The sequence below is a fragment of the Chelonia mydas genome, chromosome 15 (genome assembly GCF_015237465.2).
Source record: "Chelonia mydas isolate rCheMyd1 chromosome 15, rCheMyd1.pri.v2, whole genome shotgun sequence".
Lineage (NCBI taxonomy): Eukaryota > Metazoa > Chordata > Testudines > Cheloniidae > Chelonia > Chelonia mydas.
In genome coordinates, this window is record NC_057856.1 from 23,099,100 (window position 1) to 23,113,568 (window position 14,469).

The 14,469-nt window shown below is 42.2% G+C and overlaps 1 long non-coding RNA gene across 4 annotated transcripts in view; it reads left to right on the forward strand.

Annotated features, from left to right (window-relative positions):
* LOC119563780 overlaps positions 1-14,469 on the forward strand; it is an 84,742-nt gene that overhangs the window by 12,944 nt on the left and 57,329 nt on the right. For 3 of the 4 annotated variants that reach the window (XR_006286010.1, XR_006286011.1, XR_005222386.2), the window contains exons 2-3: positions 3,676-3,809; positions 8,603-8,717. This is a non-coding gene — a long non-coding RNA (uncharacterized LOC119563780). The remainder of the gene's footprint in view (positions 1-3,675; positions 3,810-8,602; positions 8,718-14,469) is intronic. The other variant, XR_006286009.1, reaches the window with a different exon arrangement.

Genomic DNA, 14,469 nt, shown 5'->3' on the forward strand with positions numbered 1-14,469 from the left:
TCATCTAGTCCAACCCCCTGCTCAAAGCAGGACCAATCCCCCACTAAATCATCCCAGCCAGGGCTTTCTCAAACCTGACCTTAAAAACCTCAAAGGAAGAAGATTCCACCACCTACTTAGGTAACGCATTCCAGTGCTTCACCACCCTCCTAGTGGAAAAAGTTTTTCCTAATATCCAACCTAAACCTCCCCCACTGCAACTTGAGACCATTACTCCTTGTTTTGTCATCTGCTACCACTGAGAAGAGTCTAGATCCATCCTCTTTGGAACCCCCTTTCAGGTAGTTGAAAGCAAGCTATCAAATCCCCCCTCATTCTTCTTTTCTGCAGACTAAACAATCCCAGTTCCCTCAGCCTCTCCTCATAAGTCATGACACATCTATGGTGTCGGATTCACGCATGTTCTGCCAGGCAAAGCGGTGTCTCTCTCATATATTGTAAGCTCATCACTTTCACTTGAAGCAGAAAGTGAGATGGATTGGAGCAGAATCATGTGGCCCAAAAGAAAGAGGGCGATAATATAATACAGATTTTTTTAAAAATCAAACTGGCTGAAGATCTGTAAACTACCAGGCATTTTGCCATACTCCCTTTTTCCCCCTCAGAACTGAGCAGGATGGAGGAGTGGGAAATGCAGGAACCAAAGGGCAAACTCTCTAAAAAGCATGGTAATGGCAAGACATGCTCTTCATAAACTAGTTACATATCAGAAATAAGGAACTGAAAATACTAAAATATTGCAGGTAGCCAAAGAAGCTGCTGAGATAACAATTTAAGGGTAGTTGAAATTCATGGCCAGACGTCCAGCGATGTTGAGTGCTCACAGCCCCAAATGAAAGCAGCAAAATCGGGGTGCTCAGCCATACTGAGAAATTAGGCCACGAGAAATAAGGATTAAGTGAGCTTGAAGGCTGTTGTGACTTCCTTGCAAGAAATCGAGAGCATAGGCTGGCCACAAAACCCAAGCATGTCTACGTCCCCTTTATTATTATTATTATTATTATTGCTGATGTCCTTTATTATAGCAGAGTCCAGGCCTGGAGAGAGACGAGAAGGCTTTTATTCCAAGCATTGAATGGATCTCGGGGTGTGGCAAATATGATGATGATGATGGGATGATTGTCACTTGCTCAAATGGTTCTTAAAGCAGTATTATGCACCTAGATTCTGACAGTCAGTAGTTCCTGCTGCGCAGGTCTGAGTGCAGATTATTGCTGTCACTAGGGTTCACAGATTGTCTCTCGGCCAGATCTTGAAATCTTAGCCAAAGACTTCCTCAATGTCAAATTCTTGTTCCGCCCTAGTCAGGAAGTGTATACCATGTAATCCTCACCATACATGGTGGCTGTCAGGTGTCCGTTCATGTGGTGGCTGCCTCTGTTAGCATAGCCAGAATCTGAGCAGAAAACTTCTGCCGGAGACTCCATCTGCTTTCTTGTTTTCTGGTGTGTGCTTCTAGGCCTGACCAAAATACCAGTGAAGGCGGTTATGTCCCTGATTTTAGCAAGCATATGACTAAGCCTAAACACAAACAAAGTCCAGCGGAACCACTCACTAGAGTTGGCTGGGAAAACTTCAAATTTTCAGTGAAATCAAACTCTCTCTGCTAAGTGATTAAAAACTTGGTTTGGAAATCCTGCCATGGTGCCTCATGGGAGTTGTAGTTCAAGCATCTTATGTCCCCTTCTCTCTGGGCTGAGTTCCATGATGCACTGTAGTCTTCCCCTCTTGTTGAGCCACTGAGGTGCATCATGGAGTGTCTGGCTCTGGTGCATCATAGGAGATGTGGTCCACAGAAGAAAATACAGGCATGAGGCATTTGTGGTGGTATTTCCAGAACAGATGCTCAGGGGGTATGTGGGGGGGGGGAGGGTGTTTTTACAAAGCTTAAACTTTTTTTCATTTGGTTTAAAATCCATTTTCTATCACATGATTTTGATGGGAATTTTTTGACCAGCCCTATACTCCCCTGCCTACATACCTTGCTGAATTGGGGCAGCTAGAACTTGATCCCCACTTTTCTACTTAAGTAGACTGCTGTCTGAGTCCACAAACAGCTTTCACTGAGCTACCATCTCCTCTCCAGACAGGTATTTGAGGAGCTTGCTCGCTCAGGCTTTGACACACTTTTGAGGGCAGTCTGAAGAAATCAAGGCCCAGATAAGTATTTGCAATGGATGGGCCTGTTCCTAAATTCTTGGACTTAATGAATCTTTAGACTGATTGGGCTGTAAGGGAGCTACTGTGATGGCTGGATGAGAATTAACCGTGGAAAAATAGGTCAAGTTGTTTTCAGTAAATGAATGTTATGAATCGGTGCAAGAAAACCAGAAGAAAAGCTGAATTAGTCCAAACAAAAGCCTACTGATAAACTGAAAGAGTGTGAGATCCTGCTTGGTAAGTAGGAAAATATGGGTCTAGAAATTAAGGAACCAAGATTGGTGTGTCTGATATTAGGCCTAATTCATGGACTAAATTATGATGGGCTTTTCCACCCATCACTCTCTTTTGGGTCCTTAACGAAAGTGTGTGTGTGAGTGTGAGAATAAGACTAGACAGAGGCTACTGAACCAAGCTTCACCATCATGGGGGCCTCCTCCCCCACCATCTCCTGGGACACGGGGGCCTTCATCATCCTAATCGTGATAGATGTCCTGACCAGAATGGGCCGAGAGGGACACAGTTGGCATTGGGACTCCTCCGGAGCCAGCAGAGGCGGTGACCTGGGATGAAATGGGATTGATTGGAACAGCTACAGCCCATCTCAGTTAACTGTCCTTTTGAATAAAAAAAGAAGTTATTACCATCTAAGACTATCAGACAAGTGGGTTTTCTTTCTAAAAGCTCTTTCCAGCTAAAGGGAGAGGAGCAAGGGGTGTTGTTAAAGTGAGATTCTTACTTAATACCTTACATTTCAAATGTTTTGTTTTTTTCCCTCCTTTTCTTTATCCTTCATAGAAGTTTAAAAGTATGTTTAACAATGTTTGCCATGGTACTAAGCCGGCCGAGGTCTCTGTGTACCAAACACCAGACCTTGTTTCCAACTGGTTAATGTTGGACAGTGATTAGGTTATGTTAACACCTTTAACTCCTATATTCCATTCAAAAATGTGGGATTCCTCTCCAGTGGTGGACAAGGGCCCCATTTCAGCAAGTAACTCAAAGAGAGATTTCAGCATGGTGGGATGAGGTCTGCTTCTTGCCCAGGGAGAAAGCAAGTCTGTTTTGTACAGACACCTGCAGCGGTAGCTGAGCTGCATCTGTACCCTCTGCTAGGGGTAGATGTAGGTCTGTTGCCTACTGTGTTCTCACCTGCATCTCTATTCTGGGCATTCAGTCTAGCTATGCTAACCCACCAGGAAACAAACTGAAGGTCATGTCAAGAGTGGACTTTATCAGTTTCTTTGCTTGGGCCCAGGGTTTCCAACACTTGCAATTTTATGCTGCGATTCTAGTTACTTTAGGGCTGTCTTTTTTTTTTTTTTCCCAACCATTTCATGAAAACACAAGAGCCTGCCCACTCTCTCACTCTTGCTTCTTCAAAATGATTTTTATCTCCAATTACTGTCAGTGGGGCTAAAGCCAGCAAGATGGCTGCCATTTCCCTTAAGATTAACTGCATGTGGAAGTGAGGCTTCCCCTCGTAAAGATGTCTGTCATCTCTATTGTTTGCAGTGAGACTGAAGCCTTGCCATAGTTAAAATGGCTGCCCCTGTCATCTGGGAAGGCCAGACAGGACACTACTAGGACACAGACTGAGAGGAGCAGCAGAGACACTGGAAGAGATGCATCAGATGGCTGAGCAGGAGGTAAGTTTAGTAGTTACAAAGAGAGAGGGGTGGCTGTGCACTGCCCTGTGCTGAGGGCTTGTGGCAAACCCAGAACGGAGTGCTGTCTAATTATGGTTCTGATCCTGCTCACTTGGAAGGTCATGAGTCTTGCGATTGACTTCAACTGCAGCAGGATTGAACCCTTAATCTGCATTTGCAACTAGTATTACAGCAGTGCCAATGGATGCCGTGTATTGACACCTCTCATCTCTTTACTTCAGTGTAAATCCAGAATACTATTGAAAGTACACCTATATTTGAGTGGGGGGTGTGTGTGTTTGTGATTCCCAGGGTGCAAAGAGGTACCCACGCTAGCTCTGCTCGAGCTATCATGCTTAAATAGCAGTGTTGCTGGGGTAACACAGGTGGTGGCTTGGGCTAGCCACCCAAGTATGTAACAACAGGGTCCATGTGGGTACGTATTTGCACAGCTAGCCTGAGCCACTACCCAGACTATACTGGTCGAGCTAACACAGGTACATCTAGGCAAGCTGGGAATCACGCCTCCCAGCTTAATGTAGATTCACCCTGAATTTCACTGGCAAGAGGTCTGAGTTGGACCCATAATACTTGCATAACTAAAGCAACCTTATTAAAATAAAAAGAATAATCTGACTTGACTGCAGGCAAGTAAATTCAGGATTAAATCTTCAATACACAATAGCAAGCACCAAACTAAAAACTAATGTGATCTCCAATCGTGTTTTGTTATTGGCTTAATCCTTAACTGAATTTTTTGCTGTTGTGTGCCTTTCAGACTACTAATGCTGTTTTAATGGAGTCCTTGCTGCAGGAAATTTTTTTTAATTGAATTTGTTCCAGATTTTTGTAGTTTGATGTATTTACTGTAATTACCAGAGAGCTGTCATTGGTGGGTTTTTAGTAGGAAAAGATGCTCAGGGTTACCTATGACAATCTCACAATGTAATATATAGTAGGACAAACTCTGAAAGCTCTTGAGTACCTTCTTTACTCTATTGACCCCAGTGGGATTCTGGGTACTCAGCCTCTCAAGGCTTATTGTATTCTCTTCCACAATTGACCTGAAGGCAGCACTACAATACATTTAGAAGTGTTCTGTATTTTTAATGTGCAGTTGAGAAAGACCTGGGGCCTCTTCCAAACCATAGTGAAGACCGTGGAAAAGATAACTGATGATTCGAATGGGCTTTGGCTCAAGCCCTATCAGCGTGATGGGGAATGGGTGGCATCTGTCCCAGCTTGAAATTAATTCAAGTTACACATGGCCTCCATAAATTAAACACTGAGCTGGATCCTTCACACGTATGAATTGGTGTTGCTCAACTGAAGTCAATGGAGTAATGCCTGTCTACACCAGCTGAGGATCTAGCCCGGGGTGGGCAAACTTTTTGGCCCGAGGGCCACATTGGGGTTACAAAACGGTATGGAGGGCTGGGTAGGGAAGGCTGTGCCTCCCCAAACAGCCTGGCCCCCACCCATCCAACCCACCCTGTTCCTTGTCCCCTGACTGCCCCCTGACAGGCCCCCCGGGACTCCCATGCCTATCCAAACCCCCTGTTCCCCATCACCTGACTGACTGCCCCTTGGGGCCCCACCCCCATCCAACCTCCCCTGTCCCCTGACTGTCCCCAGGACCCACTGCCCCTTATCCAACCCCCCCCCCCACTCCCTGCCCCCTTATCATGCCACTCAGAGTGGCAGGACAGGCTTATTAGAAAGCCTGGGAGGTGGGCCAGAGCGGGGAGGGGCTGGGGTCTAGCCTCCCCGGCCGGGAGCTCAGAGGCTGGGCAGGACGGTCCCGCGGGCTGGAGTCTGTCCACCTCTGATCTAGCCCTACAGGGCAAAGATCTCTTGCTACCTCCATCAACACATACAACTCACTAGAATCAGAGGTGTAAATAGGTATCTGAGACTGTAACTTGGTCTACCATGAACAATTATATTTTCCTTGGCTCTTATTAAAGCCTTCCTTTCCAAGGTACCCAGGGGACATTCAGCAAAGTTTATTAAAATACAGTTAAAACAGGAACAAATAAACTAGAAACATAATTTCATCCTATAAATGATGCTCAAGCATGCAAATGTGCCCAGATCTGAGGAAGAGCTCTGTGGAGCTCAAAAGTTTGCCCCTTCCACCATCCAGAGTTGGTCCAATAAAAGATATTCCCTCACCTAACAAATGAACAGTCATTGGGTAGTGTCTTGGGCCAGACTTCTACCCTCCACTGGCAATCGTGGAGTTACACCCATGAGGAATTTGTCATATGCACTTTTTTTAATGTAGTGTAATTTTAGCTGACACTAATTACTTGCTGTAATGTGTACACATTATCTTTTAGGGGCCTAATAAATTAGACAAATGGGTAAGCTTGTTCTTTGCAATAACCATTGGCTCTGAGTAATCTGCTGCCGATCGTGGGAATTCTGCTGTTGATTTCAATAGGAGCATGATCATGCCTTTGGTTTTCACCATTTTATTAGAAATAACTTTTCTTTCCACTCACTGTTCACCTCCCCAGCTCAAATATTTATTACTTTCAGTATTGTGGTGATTCATTTCTATTTGTTTTTAATTTCCTTTTGCAGTGTTTCAAATGGTACCACAAGCTCTGAATGGCTTGGTGTTAAATTATGTAGAGGTGCCACATTGCTCTTGAATGCCTGCTTTTGATGAGGTTATTAAAACTGTGACAATACAAATCACCATAGCAACAAAAAACATAAATCCATAGCCTATTCAGACCTCTTGTGTATGAAAATATTTTAGAGTCCTCAGATACTGAGTTACAATGAAATTCAAGAAGCACAGTATGTGAGTCTGACCTAGAATACATCAGGATTTATTGGTACTTGATCTTTGAATAGTCAAGAGCCATCAGTTTGTTTGTTCTCAGGAAGAACAGCCTTGTGGTTGAAGTAGGACTCTGAGATCTGAGTTCAGATCCCACCTGTGCGACAGACTTCCTGTGTTACCTTAGGCAAGCCACATAATTTCTCTGCACCTCAATTCCCAGTTTGTCAAATGGCCAGAATATGACATTCCCCTGTCCATTCGGACTGGAAGATCTTCAGGGAAGCAACAGTCTTAGAATGTGTGTACAGTGTGTAGTAGGATGGAGGCAAACCAATAACATGGCCCCCAAGTGATACTGTAATAATTATTTGTATTGTGGTAGTGCCTAGGATCTTCAGTCATGGATCAGGACATCATTGTGCTAGGTGCGGTACAAATGCAATAATCAACTGTAGAGAGGAGAGGTTTGGGGCACAGCACCGGAATCCAGGAAAATTTGTGTTCCAATCCCAGTTCTATTACTGATCCTTTCCAGTGTCTGTGCCTCCATTTTTCCCCAACATCTCTCTAATGGAGACTATGTTAACACACTTGTTGTGTGAGCTGAAGATGACCTCCCCATGCAACTTGTTTAGAAAAAACAGATTATTCACATACCTTTCCATTGCATACTGCACAGTGTGGGGAATAAGGAGCCTCCTTCCCCCTGCTCACCTGGCTTTGTCTGTGTCAACATTAGATAGAACTGTAGCCCCTGTACTGTGGCATGACAAATATTTTGAGGATAACTTGTGTGTGTGTTGTGTAATACAGGCTGTTTAAACTATGAAGCATGTCCTATAGAGGCCAAATCCTGCTTGCCTTACTCATGAATAGTCCTGTTGACTTTAGTGGGACTTAATGTATTTGAAGTCAATGGCACTACTTGCGTAAGTAAGGAGGACTGGATTTGGCTCAAATTGTCTAGTGACTCAGTGAAGCTGTTTGTATTTGTTTCTCACTGACTGTGATATCAACTGATTTGACATTACGCGCCAAGATTTATAAAGACCTTGCTTTAGTGGACCATATGGTCTCTGGCTAGCCCTAATGTTCCTATATATCGCTTCAGCATTGAGGCTTCTCTGAGTCTAGTAAGTCTAGTTTGCCATGGTTCCCTTGTTTTCCTGTGCCGTTTAATAATGCATTTTATATATTCTGTCTTGCAAAGTCTTTTAAAACATTTTGATATTGCATTATACCAATTGGATTATTTGAATGCTGAAACATACCATTCAAATGTCCTCCTTTTTAAATGAACAGTCCGTCTCTCTACCAGACAAGGACATTAAAGCAATCAGTAGGGTAATAAGTTTTTTTTGCCTGGAGTTTGTTGGCTGGTTAAAATGTACAACAGGAATATATTTCAGTTTGATTTAGTGACACAATTCATTGCAGCATATTTCTGTTATGATTGTTTTAATAAAATAGCAAAGAACACTTTATTGAAACCTCACAATCTGTATTTACACCAGTATCTAACAAAAGATGTGAAAACACTTTTAAGATGGCTTCTTAAATGGAATGTTTTAAACAACTTAGTTTTCAGCAATATAGTGGAATTCGGTAAATGGCTGCTACTAAATCTTGGAAGAAATACAATCACTAATCTGAGCAGCAAATGTGGAATCTTCATGGGTTGCAGTTTTATTGCTCTCAGCTGGGCATCAAGTAAATTTGAAAAACTGATGGAATAAAGCTCCAATTAAGAGATTGGGGAAAAAAGCTCTGATGGAGAGCTGATGAGGCAAAAGATGTACAGTAGCCAGAGCTGGTCACATTGTCTACAAGTTTGAAAATGTCCATATTTTGAAATTTTCAGGTTTTTTCAATATTCTTCTTGTTTAACAGGCTATAAAGCTGGCTGAATTTTCAAATGTTTCGAATGTTCTTGAACTATGGGGGTTCTTTGTTTTGTGTTTACACTTCTCCTCCTCTCCCAAAACTTTAATTCCAGACTGAACAGGCATCAAGAGATGCTGGTGAGGCACAAATGCCTCCAGCTTCATGACGGATGATAAATTGCATTCTGCCAAAATGAGTGGGTTGGTCTTCAGTGATTATATCAACTGGTAAGTTTCATAATGTGTCAGGTCTTCATCTTAAAGTTAAAAGAACAAGGAGGGCTTGTGGCACCTTAGACTAACAAATTTATTTGAGCATAAGCTTTCATGGGCTAAAACCCACTTCATTGGATGCATGCTGTTGGGAGTATGAGTCCGGCATTCAGCTGGTGAGGTCAAGGAGCTTTTTAACATCCGCAATGTTTCTGCTTCAGTGTGGCTGTCTGGATGTAAACTTCATGTTCTAATGTCACCAGCCCATCATATTGCTTGTCTTTCATTTCAGATCTTAATAAGTAAATATCAACTGTCTGCTCCCCACTAGGTTTATTTTTGTGCATATACAGTAAGGCTTTTGTTATTATTGAAGATGGGTTGGAATTGAATTGTTTGCTATTCCTTATATTCAAGGGGGCAGGTTGTCGGCTGGTAAAAAAAAAAATATATATATATATATCTATATCTCTCTCTCTCTCTCTCTCTCATATATATCAGCATAGCTCTACTGAAACAAATAGCTACACTGTCTAACACCAACTGAGGATCTGGATCAAGGTATTGTAATGTAATTACGCTTCAGTAATGGAGCAAGTGGTTGATGGAAGGTTAGAAGAATCGCTTTTGGCCTCTTTGCAGGGGATAAGACATTCTGGGAGATTCTGTTTCATAGAATAGTTTGACAGAGAATGAGCATTAAACTGAAGTTCAGATTGTCCTTAATACCTGGCCAAGAAAATGACCACACATCAACATACCAGACACCTGTCATAAATCCCAGGGTTATGCCTGTCTTTTAAAATGAGTCACTATCGGAACTATCCCTTGCTACTCAGAGGAATCTGTCAAGTATAATAGTCTCCCTGTCAGTACATCAACAATACTGCTTTAAGGGTATCAAGAAAACTACCCCAGTTGCCAGCCGCTTTTTGTGCTCCCAAGAAAAGAATAAATAAGAGTAGGGGGCCCTCATTTAGCTCTTGTTGAAGGAAACAGTGGTAAAGGATGGAGGAAACGAATCAATATGCATTGTTTTCCCCTAATCTCTTTGCACTGCAATAAATGTCTAAGGAATATAGAATTCCATAAAATATGCAACACCCCAATGGCACTTTCTGGGGCACAATCTGTGATTTCAATAATAATTCTATGGCGACTGACCAGGTGATACTGTGGGAATGCTGTACTAATAAAGCATGGCACACATTTGAAGTATAGAAATGTTTGCATTTTACGCCGAAGAAAGTTTCAGGTCTTGAGGATGTGCAGATGCTGAAAGGTGTTAAATGGAAGGCGAGGGGAAAATGGCATCCTGGACGTAAATAAGAATCTACATTTCTGTGTAGAGAATGACTGTCAAAAGCACAAGGAACAGTTAGGTGTCCCAGTACCCTTTCACTTTGAAAATCTCCTACTCTATTTCATTCACTGACACTTCACTAACTGGAATGTCTGGGTAACTTTGTTACTTGGGCCTTGTCTACATGGGGAAACTGACCAGCATAGCAATGCTGGTCATATTTTTAGCTTTTCTGGAATAGCTTCCCCATGTGGACACTTTCTATTCTGGAATAAGCAATTTTTATTTTGGAATAATTGCACAGCTTTGTGCTATGCCACTCAACTTCTGCATGTAGACAAGGCCTAAGGAGCATGGATGAGGTGAAAAGTGAGTAATTAGGAATACATCTAAATCATGCTACAATGGGTCAATTACCTCATAGGCCCATACAAGACAACAATTTCAACTCCTATTAAAAGAGGAACATGTAACTTCCCTTGTACTAGAGCTTATTCCATTAACTCCTCAGCAGCATCTGTCGGGTTTCCCATTATAATCTATTTTCTGGTCTCTAAATCTTGGCTGTAATCATGTGCTGCTGGTTGAAAGTTGGCAAGAAAGGTGTCAGCCAGGGAGCGATTAATCACAGAATGTGAAAGAAAACCATTTCCCCATTTTAAAGGCTTTGTACAAAAGGATCATGGGGGTGTTAATATAGGTAGTGCTCAGAAGTCTGCCTTAAAGCATCTGGGCAGACTTCATATTAAACAGATGCAGCCAATGGGAAAGTACAAACTCATCAAATATAGGGTAGGTCTACCCTGCAGTCAGAGGTGTGACTGCAGCATGTGTGGACATATCAAGCTAGCTTTCATCTAGCTAGTTCCAGTAATAATAGCTGTGAATCCACATCCTGCCCACCCTGGATCCAGAGTATGTACCTGAATGGCTAACCTCTGCTGCTGCATCTTCATTGATCTTGTTGTTCAAGCTACCTTAATCAGGATTCTCTGCACCTTGAAGTCTTTAAACCATGATTGGAGGACTTCAAGAGCTCCGACATAAGTTAAGGGGTTTGTTACAGGAGATGGTGGGTGAGATTCCATGGCCTGCGTTGTGCAGGAGGTCAGACTAGACTATCATAATGGTCCCTTCTGACCTTAAAGTCTATGATTCTATGTTCACACACGCTTCAGCCACACCACTGATGGCAGGGTAGACCTACCCTAAGTAAGTCCCTATGTACATAGTTCCATGACAGAAGCTATTTCTCTCTGCTCTGTGTTTAGTGTGACAAAGAGCAGTATTTAGACAATAGAATACAAAGGGTCTATTTCTCCACCTACGTCAGTCTTTTTTATTCCTGTTTCACTCTCACTGAGGTCAATGAAGTTACACTGATGTAACATTAGCAGTTCAGGGGAGACTTAGCCCACGGGCTTCAAAGCAGCCATTATGGTTTATATTAAGTCCCTGATTCAGCTGAGCATGTGTTTATACATACCATGGATAAGCCTTAACAAAAGAATCCTGGAAAACTTACTCATACAAGCAGTACTATCGAAGTTGGCCAAGGCCTAGCCCAAGAGATCAGGCTGGACATTTGCAGGGAGGGGGAATTGCCCCCCTGTGCCTCTGCAAATGACTGCATGAGACTCTTACAAAGGGGAATGGGAGGACCTGTAAAATAAGTAACACAAGGAAATAAGGGAGACCTGTAAAATAAGTAACACAAGGAAATTGACCATATACTTTGAATTGCATAGGGAAGGAATCAGAACTGGCTTCCCCCCCACCCCCCTTCCTTCTCAGCAGATCCTGAAGTTCATATGTGCTGCTGCATGAATTGCTTTTTCCTGGTGGTCAGACAGCTCCAAGTACTGTGATCAGGTCTCTTTGCTTGGGGCCAGAGACAAACATAGTTTAATATAATGAAAAAAGTTAGCATTTGTCAATCCATGAACTCCAGGCCTTGCGTTTTTGACTGAGAGAGCTTAGGGGTCAAGGTACTGAATTACATGACTTATAGTTCCCTCTAATTTTATTTATAAACAATTAATCAGTGGGCCATATTCGGCTATGGTGTTTATGCAGCTAAACATGCCTACTGGGATTTACAAAGCACTTACAGGCACCTAACACTTCTTGACTATAATCACCATCACCTTTGGCTTTTACCACCCAACCCTTCTGTCTTACAATCAAAACAGACATTCTTTAGGGAAGGGATTCTTGGAAAATATGTACAGTGCCCAGCATAATGGAGTCCTGATCCTGGTTACGGCCTCTGTTATGATCTCAGATGTGACAGTGTAAATGAGGAATAACCTCTTTTGAAGTTTATATAACTATTCTAGGTTTTCCACCAGCATAACCTATGCTGGACCACATTCTGATTTGTTAAGGAATGTGTAAAATCTTTAGTGTTAAATCTGAGCTAAGTGAAAACTAGCTTTTAAAAATGTGTTTTGGTAAAAGCAAATGCTTATTATGTGTTCAATTGTTTTAGTGCACTCTAATCTATGAGGGGAGGGAATTGACTGTTTTTATATGGCTTAGAATGTGTCTAATACACTAATAAGTGAATTGCCAAAGGAATGTTTGGAGAGAAAATAAAGCCCCTTACTATGTGCTCAGCTAAGGTGGCAAAATTGCACCCAACTCAAGAGACCCTCAAAGTGACAGTTGATTATAGAAACAGAGGTAAAAGAATGCTGGGAATAGATCTTAAAAGAAACTTTACAGAGAATTAACTGACATAGCAAAGCACTTTATTCTTTCCCCACAGTAAAACTTGAGTGATCTTAATGATTGACTATAAGACGCTAGCAGGTGTAAACTACATCAATTGAATAGTTGTCAGTGACAGTAGAAGTGGGAACTGGGCACAAGCAAGGAGGTCAATACAGGGGAAGATTCTTTGAAGTGCTGAAGCAAAATAGCTGTCGGATTGAAGTCAAGACAGTGGTGAGAAGTTTGATGGAAAATCATAATGGTCAAAGTTTGTTTATAGGCAAAACTACAAAGAAGACAGGTTGAATGTTGTACTTAACGGTTTCAGCTATGTTTTAGGTAGCTAGGAAGCTTTCAGCTAGAGACTTCAATGGAGGCACTGGACTAGAACTCAGATGAGGAATTCAGTCAGAGTAGGACTACTCCTGCAGATTTTCTTGGGTTCGTGCTTACGTATGGTAAAACTGCAGCCTCTTCTGCAGGGAAATAATCACCCCACCCCTCACTGAATAACTTTGTGAAGACTGTGGGGAACCTCCTGAGCTTTTCCTCCCAGGCCTCTCTCCTGGAGGATGTTTCTGTGGGGTGCTGGTGGCCTACCCCCTGGTCAAGCAATCAAAAATGGAAGATAAGCTAGAGAAATCCAAACCAAGGTTCACTTGAGGTATAAATTAAAGGGACAGATTGCTCCTTGTTTGACTTGACCCAGTTCACCCAACTCTACTGTTTAAACAATGTCTCTTACAGCACCATCAAATTGTAAAATGTATCTTTCTGACCAGAACAGCTATTCCAAGCACTCTACAGAACTTTGGTAGCGGCTGACATTGGAAGATTTAATATACTCTTAAAATAATTGCTCATGTAATTTAATTTAACTTTTTTTTTTTGTAAACAGAAAGTGCTCTTCCTATAGAGTAAGGGATAGCAGGGGCTTTTGCTCCAGTACTTGTTATATGCATTTTTTTTAAAATGACATGATGTATCTGGAAGAGAAAATTGATGAAGATTCTCCAGCCAGTTGACCAAAGATTCTTAGCTGGATGTTTACCAGGGAAATGGTTACAACTCCTTTCAGTTAAGAGATGTATGTGATCATCCAATCATTGCCAGATTTAAAGGCTAGCATTTAATGAGCAGATGACCTTTTCAGCCCTTTCTTTTCCCTTCTAATGAAAAGATGAAATTCTGTCCTCCACCTACTCTAGCAGTTGTCAGCAAACAGAGGTCTGTGTCCAGTGATCTTATTGTATCCTCCCCAAACGACTGCATAATGAAAGCACATTGCAGCAGCTTCCTCTTTTAAATAGAGATCTATTTAAAAGGGTCCATTAATACATTTCAGTATAAGTGTCTGTCACCAGGATTATTTTTTGTTTAATTAGATGTGCCTGATAAAGCACCTGGAATCTGACACAAACAGCAAACCTAAAGCTTTGAAATGCTGAAGCTAGGCTTGCTAGTTTTAGCAGCGCTATCTGACTGTGACTTTCTCCACTCTAGAGACCAGCAGGAATTTTGGGTCTCAAAGTTTTGTAGTGTGGACCTCCACTTAGACATTCTCACAGACAGCTCCCTTCCATCTATGAATGTGCAGACTACCTCCCTTTCTGGTCATATTTCCATATTATGCCTGCAGCAACTACAGCCGTGGCTCCCTTAGCAAAAATTTTAGCCTAAACTTTCAAGTGGCTGACACTGGGTGCCCCATTTCTTGGCTGCCCACCTAGAAACCTTAAAGGTGGCTGA